The sequence below is a fragment of the Theobroma cacao genome, chromosome 5 (genome assembly GCF_000208745.1).
Source record: "Theobroma cacao cultivar B97-61/B2 chromosome 5, Criollo_cocoa_genome_V2, whole genome shotgun sequence".
NCBI lineage: Eukaryota > Viridiplantae > Streptophyta > Magnoliopsida > Malvales > Malvaceae > Theobroma > Theobroma cacao.
The window spans coordinates 31,621,725-31,631,177 of NC_030854.1; the positions used below are offsets into that span (position 1 = coordinate 31,621,725).

General features: G+C 31.5%; 1 pseudogene; it reads right to left on the reverse strand.

Moving 5' to 3' along the window:
- Positions 1,578 to 9,132, reverse strand: LOC108662006 (annotated as a pseudogene).

Below are 9,453 nucleotides of genomic sequence, written 5' to 3' on the forward strand. Positions count from 1 at the left end.
CAATGTTATGTCAATGCCATGTGGATATAACATTACAAGTGACATTTGACTAATAGCAATTAATCAATTATTAATCATAAAGGCTTGTTTGACTTAAAATAAAAGTATAAGAATTTAATTGAACACAATAAAAGGAAAAGAATTTATTTGAATAGTTTATGGACTTTTTTGAGCATTATGCTAATATTTTTATATTAATATTTTAAATAAATTTAAAAATTAAAAATAAAAAAAATATTTTTAGTATATCTTTTTCATTAGAATATATTTTAAAAGTTCATGATTATATATACTCTGATGTATATATGGTAGCTGAAAAATATGTTGTACTTAGTTTTTTTCTCAAATATTTATAAATTAACATAAAAAATTTCCATGAAGAAAACAAGTTATAAATAAAACTATTGATATAAAAATTAAAGTTAAAAAAGGGTTCTTATAAATACTATCACTTGCAATCGTGCCTTGATAGCAAAGTCAAGAGTCATCTTCACGTATAACCTTTTTCTCTGATACATATGTAACACCAAATTCTTTTATGTCTAAACCAGAAGATAATTATTTGCAGCTCACCAAATCGCCATTTTCCATTTGATAATCCTTTACTGGCCAATGGATTAACCATAAGATTATGTTACTATTGCTTTTAGGAATTACAATGAAACTTGAGAAATAAAACCACGTCAATTGCTTGGTCTCATTAACAATATGCACAGATGGTAGAAATTCAAATATTTCTTGGTTGGCAAGAGAATAGACTATGCATAGGTTTAACCAACTAACTTTTTCACTAGGATTTTGTGATAAAGAAAAAGAAATTTGAGACCCTTTAGAACGATACTCAAACAAGATTGGAACCTCACTTCCAGAGACAAAACAGCTAGTTATGCTGCTATTATAAAATACCTGAGACATTGAAATTTTATTTATAAAAGTATTGAATAATGTAAAATAAGAAATTAAAAAGTTTTAGTAGACTAAGAAAAAACTTGAGGGGTAGTGACCTTATTTGTGTCCGTAATATAGTTATAAATATGCAATTCAATACTTCTGATTGAGTTCATATCGAATAAGCTTTCAATTTGTTCCACTTCAAAGTTTTCAATTGGTTCCAACTTGATCACATCTTCAACCTCAGTTAGCTTTTCACAACCAAAGATAATACACCTTTTAAAATTTAATAAATATGGCAGACTTGAAATAATCTTGTACAACGATTTAGACATTATCATGCGCAAGCCACTCGTTGGAAGCTTTGGAAGCCATTAGAGCTCTTTGCAATAAGTCAGCAGAAGTTTGCCAAGCTTTGTAAGGTGGATAACGCTCTTAGGAAGGCTATGAATCAGGTTCCTACTTAAATTTAAGGATTTCAAGGAAGGTAAGTAGCTCAAATCAAGGGGCATAACATCATCAATCAGTCTGCAACTTTCAAGACTCAATTTTACCAAAGAACATGGTAAAGATGCCCAAAAGAAACCTAACTCTTTGCTTCTTTTCAATGATAGTGAAGACAACCATGAATTGAATTCATATATAGCAGTTCCATTTAAGCTAAGCACCCTTAATAATTTCATATTCTACAAATCCCTAGGCATTTCATCAAATGTTGAGCAACCTGATAAAATAAGCTTTTCCAAAGATTCTAACAAACCAATTGTCCTTGGAAGTTTCTTAAGACTTTTGCAACCTTTAAGGTTTAAAACAGTAAGAGTCTTTATCTCACCAATGGATTGATCAACCTCAACCAACTTTATGCAATGTTTCAGCATCAACCATTCAAGACTATGAAGACTTGGTAAGTTAAGGATTTTGAGAAGGCCATGGGAGTGACTGAGATTAAGGATCTTTAAATTTGGAAGAAAGTATCGTAAAAAAAGAGAAAAAAACACTTAGCCATATAATTTTGTTTTTCCTTCCAAAAAGTAAAGAGAAATTAAATAGTATCACTCCTTTGAATTATTCCAAACATGTTTTAGGCTATTGTTGCGCATCTCAAGAACAACTAGCCTGGAAATATCTAAATCTGTGGAAAGATATTCTTTAGGAAATTCGTGCCAACACAACCATATTAATATCTTGGAATGTTTTTGTAGTCTCCTTTAACTTTTATGTAATCCGGTTGGAGTAGTGTAAGTCTCTGCATCTTTGCAAATGCTTTAGTTTCTATATCTAACTCATTTGACATGAAAAATGGATTTTTTGAATGATTTGCAACTGTCTTTCCATACTTCTCTTCTAGCAATCTTTGTAGGTCAATGGTGAGGCACATGATTGTTTATGTACCCTATTGGAGAAAGAATAATTTAGTTAAAAAAAAGTACGATACAACAAAATATGTTGCATAAAAGAAAGTAGAAGAAAATGAGGTATTTCTTACAATTTTCCCTTTCAATGCATCAAATATATCCTTATGCCATAACCTGCTTCGTTTCCCAAGGTCAGGAGATTCTTGACGAATAATGTTCATTCCTATATCTCTAATCATTTGATGCATCATTAGTTTGTTTTTTTCATTAACGATTAGAAGAGACCTATTTATGAGATTTTCAATACCAATTGCTGTATAGTAATCACAACCATCTAGAATTGTAGTTGTGTAATCCCTATCCTTCCCGACGAATGCACAAGCTATGTCAAGGAATATATTTTTATCATGATCATCTTGCAAGGAATCATAGCTTATTCTTAGAATATTTTGAATTTTGCTATCAAGGATTGCTTTCAATTTCTCTAATGCACTTCTCTACATGTTTAGACTTTTACCAGACAAAGAAAAACCCAAAACTTGAAGAGCTAATGGAAGCCCACCATAGTGTTTCACTACACTCCTTGCATATTCCATGTAACTGTCAATTAGATCATTCTGTCCGAACGCATACTAATTAAAAAGTTGAAGTGATTCATTGAAAGCTAATTCTTTTACCTCAAATACCTTGTATAAGTCTCCATAACTTGATGATTCTTCAAGATCAAACATCTGCCTAAGAAAAGGATCACTTAGTAAACATTGATGCTTGCTAGTTATGATGATTTTACTTCCTAAACGAAAAGGAATTTGTGCTCCAATTATTTTAGTTATTTTTTTGAATCATCTACATTGTCTAAGACAAGAAGCACACATCTACGACATATAGCTTCTTTGATCTTAGTGATTCCATCATTTGAATTGTATATTTTGTTTGCTTTTCCCTTAAGGATATCGGAAATAAGTTGTCTTTGCAAACAAACCAGGCCATTGTGTTCTACAATAATCTCTCTAACATCAGCAAGAAAACTGTAACCTTCAAATTTTTTAATGTTAAGATTGTAAACAACTTTGGCAATGGTTGTTTTCCTAATCCCTCCAATTCCACATATTGTTGCTATGCCAACCTTTGTGATCCATCTCCTAACCACCAATTAATGCATGTCCCAAGAAAATCTATCCCAACTAAATAAGGAGGGACATATAAAGCAGTGTGATGGAGTTTATTTTGAACCTGTTTAATAATATCTTGAATGAATTATGACTCATACCTACAAAATTTAAAATATATAAGTTATAGCATATTTTTAAAATATAACTTAGCAAGTGACATCTTGAAAATGGAGTAAAAATCCTTTAACTTGTTTGTTTCATCTTTAACTCATCTTACTTATGTTAAAATTCTCAAGTGTATCTAAATTTTTAAATATTAAGGGATACTTTTTTAAAAAATCTCATAAACTATTTTATTTAATTCATTTAATAAGTTATTTTCTTTACATTAAAAGAAAAACTTACTTTCTTCATTGGTGTTTTCTTCACATTAAATATTTATTGTTTCCTACGTCAATATTTAGTTTCTTATTGTTTTGGTTAGACTAAATTAAAAGAAAAGTGTCAATAAAAGAGTGTTTTACTTGATTATGGGTATAATTTTATTGAATTAGGATGAGATATTTTAGGAGGAATGATGTTATCCCTGTAGCTATATGTACAAAGCATGTGATGTGATTTTAGTCAAGCGGCACACAGCCAAAATAATACATAAAGCTTATTTCTCCAAATTCTTTTTTTCTGCCTACTTTGGATATGTAATTTCTTCCTTCCTGTTTTGATTTGGATACCAATCAAAATTAGGGATCGCAACAGAAAATTTATGGTTCCAAACCCAACTCAACTTTATATTTTCTTATTCTAAACCCATTTGGTCTTGACACCGGGTTATAAATTTTAATACCCAAGCTGAAGCCAAAAGAACTATAGTAAAATTTCTATAAATTAATACCATTGAGACCATGAAAATTTATTAATTAATCGAGATATTATTTAATTGATAAATTAATAAATTAATAATTTATACATTAATTAATAAAAAATTAATTTATCATGGGATTCATTATTTTTTTCTTATAAATTAAACTTAATACATGTATTGTGTATTTTAATTATATAAATGTTATTAAATTATCGAATGACAAATTGTCATTATTCTATATATTTGTTTAACCAAAACAAGTTCATGAATGTAATTAGCCTTATTAAATAGAAGTCATGAATCCATTCATTTTTGCAAACAAACTAAAATTACATTCAATGTATACTTGATTAATATATTTCATGAACATTAAATCAAGCAAAAACATTTTAAAAAATATAAAACTAAACACAATAGATTTTCATGTCAAAGGTGTAAAAAAATCAGCAAAAATGGATGAAATGCATAAAGTATTGTGTAAATATAATATAGAAAATCTAAATTACACCCAAAAGCAATTGCAACAGTGGATGTCAAAAATGTTTAACTTGCAAATGAGCTAAGCAATAACATCGAATACGATTAAGAGGTCATCGAAGTATTTATCAACCAATATTAGTTTTCTCTTACAATACGAGAATACTATACCAGAGTTTCTTAATGCATTATGAAAAGTTAGAGATGACGTCTAAGGAGACTTAAATTTCAAGAAAAAACAAGTAACATTGAAGTCATATTTTACAAAAGCCTCTTAATTGAGTCATGTATATATATAATTTTGATATATAAAGAGATTATTAATTTATATATCAAGTGAGACCTATTTATTTAAAAAAGTATTATTTTATAAATTTAGTAAATCATTAATTTATCTCATTGGTTTTATGTCAAGACCAACCAAAAATATTATTTAATTGAAGTTATTAATTTATCGAGTATAATTTATCGAGGTTTTCTTGTATATAGCCTAAGTGACTCAACATTGGGTTTTTATATTATATTATTTTAATTTTCATGTAAAATTTTAAACCATAATGTAAATTACATCTTAACTAATTTCATATATTATATTTTTATGTTGAAATCTCTAATTAATACTAAATATAAATATATTAATAAACTATACATATAACTATAAATATAAAATATTAATATTTTTTTATATACCTCAAGACGAAATCCTAAACTTGACCCAACCTCAACCCCATTTTTTTAATTGTGAAACCCGACACAACTAGCCTTAGCCCCCAATTTCCAAACAAAAAACCCACCCTACCGGGTCAGGGCAAGACCAAACCCGTCAAGCACGGGATTTTTCCATCCTTAAAGTTTTTTCTAGTTCTTTTTGTTGGTTCCTTTTTTTTTTTTAAAAATAAATGTTGGTACCTATTTTAATACTACAGAATTTAAGAAAAGGGTGTTGGTTTCAGTAAGTTACATCTTTATCCCTAGTCATTATTACTTTTTGTTCTTGTGAAATTTATTTTATACTAATTTTTCACTAGATTGATGCTTACACTTATATCCGATAGCCCTATAAATCAAAATCAAGTATGAAATTCAATGTTTAGTATTATATCTGGACGGGCGTAAGGAAGAGAACATTTATACTTTGAACTTAAACCTCAATTGGGAGAATAATATTCCTTTATCAAGTCAAAGAAACATTACAATATTCAACCACGTAATGAAAAAACTATCATGAAATTATGGGCATATATAAGTTTGCAATTTTTAAGAAGAAGAGATCAAATAGTTTAAAACTTGCTTGCCTATCTTCTGAAAGCATGCCTCCCAAATCCGCAACTTCTCTCAAAGCAGCCCTCCATCTTTGTACCATGTCCGTCACAGACTTGAAGCTCTCTTCATGTCTAGCAGACGCTTCTGCAAAACTCCCTATCTGCTTCCTCACTTGAGATGGATTTACGTCATAGAAAATTGGCAAAACAATGTGTTTGGACAATTTCCTATGTTCCATTATCTTTACAAGTTCATTAAGACACCATGTTGATGAAGCATAATTTTTTAAGAAGACAATGATCGATATTTTTGACTCATATATTGCTCTTTCAATTTCGTCTCTTATGTTCTCTCCTCTCTCAATTTTATCATCATCTCTAAATGTGCGAATCCCTGAATGCACCAAAACCATGTAAAGGTGATCTGTAAAGTTTTTGCACGTATCTGTATCTCTAAAACTTAAAAATATATCATAAGTGCATTGAGAAATTGACGAGGACTCCTGGACCATTGAAATAACCATTGAAGAAGAACACAAGAGAATTTATTTTGGCTGATGAGTCATCTAAAATAATGTAGAACAACTTAATTATGTCATCAAAGGAAAGAATTTAATAAAAAACATGAAGGCCTTATCTATAACCTAGATCAAAGAATTAAAAATAAGTAGTTATATGAGTTAAAGCTAAAGCTAGGATTAAATATCATAATTAATCTGGTAAATGAATTTAGACAAGACAGTACGTTGCTAACAGCTTTTCGTTGCACCTGTACTCTCTATGAAGAGAAAGTGGATTGTAAAACCAGAAATGATCAAGAAATAGATAACTTTTGCTTCTTTTTTTTTATATAGATATTAGAGAGGATGTGTTCTTATGAACTAAGAACAGTAAGTCCCAGCACTACAACCCTTCTTATACTTAAAAGTTGACATGATAAAGCCCTTTCTGATGTATCTTTATTTTCATTAGTTGTAATTTTCAGCTGACTTTTCACACCGTTGAACAAAAGAGTTGAACTTAAGGCAAAATATCATGATTCATTATTTGTTCATGACTAAGATTGTGGGATTGGTATGATCCCACAAATTGTGGAGTTTGTGTTGGAGTAGCAAGTTGTCTGTTATAATTAAATAAATATGGACTCAAGTGGGGGTTTTGTGGAGATTTGGTTGGTGGGATGACCGAATATTTTTTCTTGATTGTTTTGAGTAAGGCTACATGCGAACATCAATAAATTGGTCTGCACAATGTGGATTAGTGGTTTGTTTTTCAGACAATAATTAAGAGCGGTTTAGAAGGATCTGGACACGTATGTAATGGAGGTGGGGTGGTGTTTTGAGTTGACTTGAGAGCTTGTTATTGAGATAAGCTAAGAGGAATTTAATATTTTTTATTTTCTTATTTTTATTATTATTTAGCTTAAATTGATAATATTTTTTTTTCATGTTTAAATTTTTTTTTATAGTGGAAAATAAAAAATTCAATACATGGTTCTAGGCCAAGAAACACCCATCCTATCTGCAAGTAAAATTATACTAATGCTAGATGGTGGAGAATCCATAATATGTAATCCCAAAAGAAGATTTTCATGGTGAATGGCCATCCAATCCGCATATTGATTTGCTTCATGATGGATGCGAGTTAAGGTACAGTCCCAAGATCGTTGAAGTAGCTCCCTGATACACTTGAGTAAGCTTGCCTTTTGCTTCGACTTCAAACTTTGGTTAGAAATTTTCTGGATAGCAAGCAAAGAATCCGACTCCACCTGAACCTTTCTAAACCCTTGTCCCAGCATAAAGTTAATCCCCAATACAAAGCCCATAATTCTGCTTGCAAGGAACAAGAAATACCAATTTTATAGGTGAACCCCAAGAGCCAGTTGCCAACTTCATCTCTGATAACACCCCCTACTGCAGGCATTCTGGGTTGACCTCTAGCACTTCCATTGACATTAAGCTTAACATACGGATTTTTGGGTAGTTTCCAAGATATTAGTAATTCTTTGTTCACTGTATCATGCTCTCTCTTCAAATAATCCCAAGCTTCTTTAGATTTGGTCTATATTTGCTACCAAGCATTACATGGCCAGATAAATGAGCCATCAAAATAGATAGATCCCTCTAGTACCTGAATAACCACAAAGAATACATGAAGATAATGCCCCACGGTATTCCAACAAGAATTTTTACACTTCTCTTATTGTCAATCACCAAACTCTTTAAATCAAGGGAAAAAAAGTTACCATTTATTATCATGGGGTCAATTTGTAGCCAAAGATTCCTACAAGGCCCACTGTCCCTCAAAGCATGAAGCAGGGTCTCCATTTGATTGCAACACTGAAGACAAGAAGGGGAGACACTTACATTTCTATTTGATAACCACACCAAGGTTGGCAGTGACTCATGAAGGATTCTCCATATAAAGACTTTAACCTTCCTGGTGCTGATAGCTTTCCATATGTGGGTCTAATGATTTTCTGTTTCAAAAAGACCAACCATTTGCAGATCATAAGCCTATTTTACAGAAAACATTCCATCACTAGATGGGATCCAACAACTAGTATCTTCCCCTCCAATAGTAGGACCTAACATTACTGCTAAAATCATCAGTACAATATTACGAGGAAGTTCTTGCTCTAATAGTTGTAGATCCCAGTTTCTTACTTCATCACAGAAGCTGGCTACAGGTAAGTCAAGATCCATGTCCGATAGTGGATTAATAGCATAACTGAAAAGAGGTCCATATCATAGCCATTTATCTGTCTAGAACTTTGCTTTTTGTCCATTAGCAATGTTCATTCCTAAGCCCTTCTCAAGAATTGCTCTGCTCTTTAGTATACTTTGCCACACATGCGAGTCAGTTGGTTTGGCTGTTAATGACATGAAGTCTTCATTCCGCAGGTATTTCTCTTTCAAGAGCTGCACCCATAAACTTCCTTTCAGCTGCCATATACACCATCCCAACTTAGCAAGTAACGCTAAATTGAATTTTCTGGACTCACGGATCTGTAGGCCACCTTCTTCCTTTCTTGCACAGAGCTTTTCCCAACTCAATGCATGAATTTTCCTAGAGTTGCTTCCATGTCCCCAAATGAAATTTCTATTTAACTTATCAGTCTCCTTAATGGTAGCTTCAGGGAGAAAAGATGTTTGCATTAAATATGTAGCCATTGTACTAGTTACTCCTTGCACTAGTGAAATTCTTTTTGCCATCAAAAGACTTTTATTGTTCCAGCTCTCTAGCCGTACCTTGATCTTAGATACCAATTTGGAATATGTATCCCTCGTGATCCTTCCATGCAACATTGGCATCCCAAGGAATTTCCCAAAATCTTAGTCAAAGACATCCCGACCACATTACTGAGCAGAATAGCTCTTGTATTACTAATGTTAGTGGAGACCAGCAGTCGTGATTTTGAGAGGCTAACTTTTTGTCCTGATGCCTTACAAAATTGGTCAATAGTCTACTTCATTACTTGCACTTGCTGGATT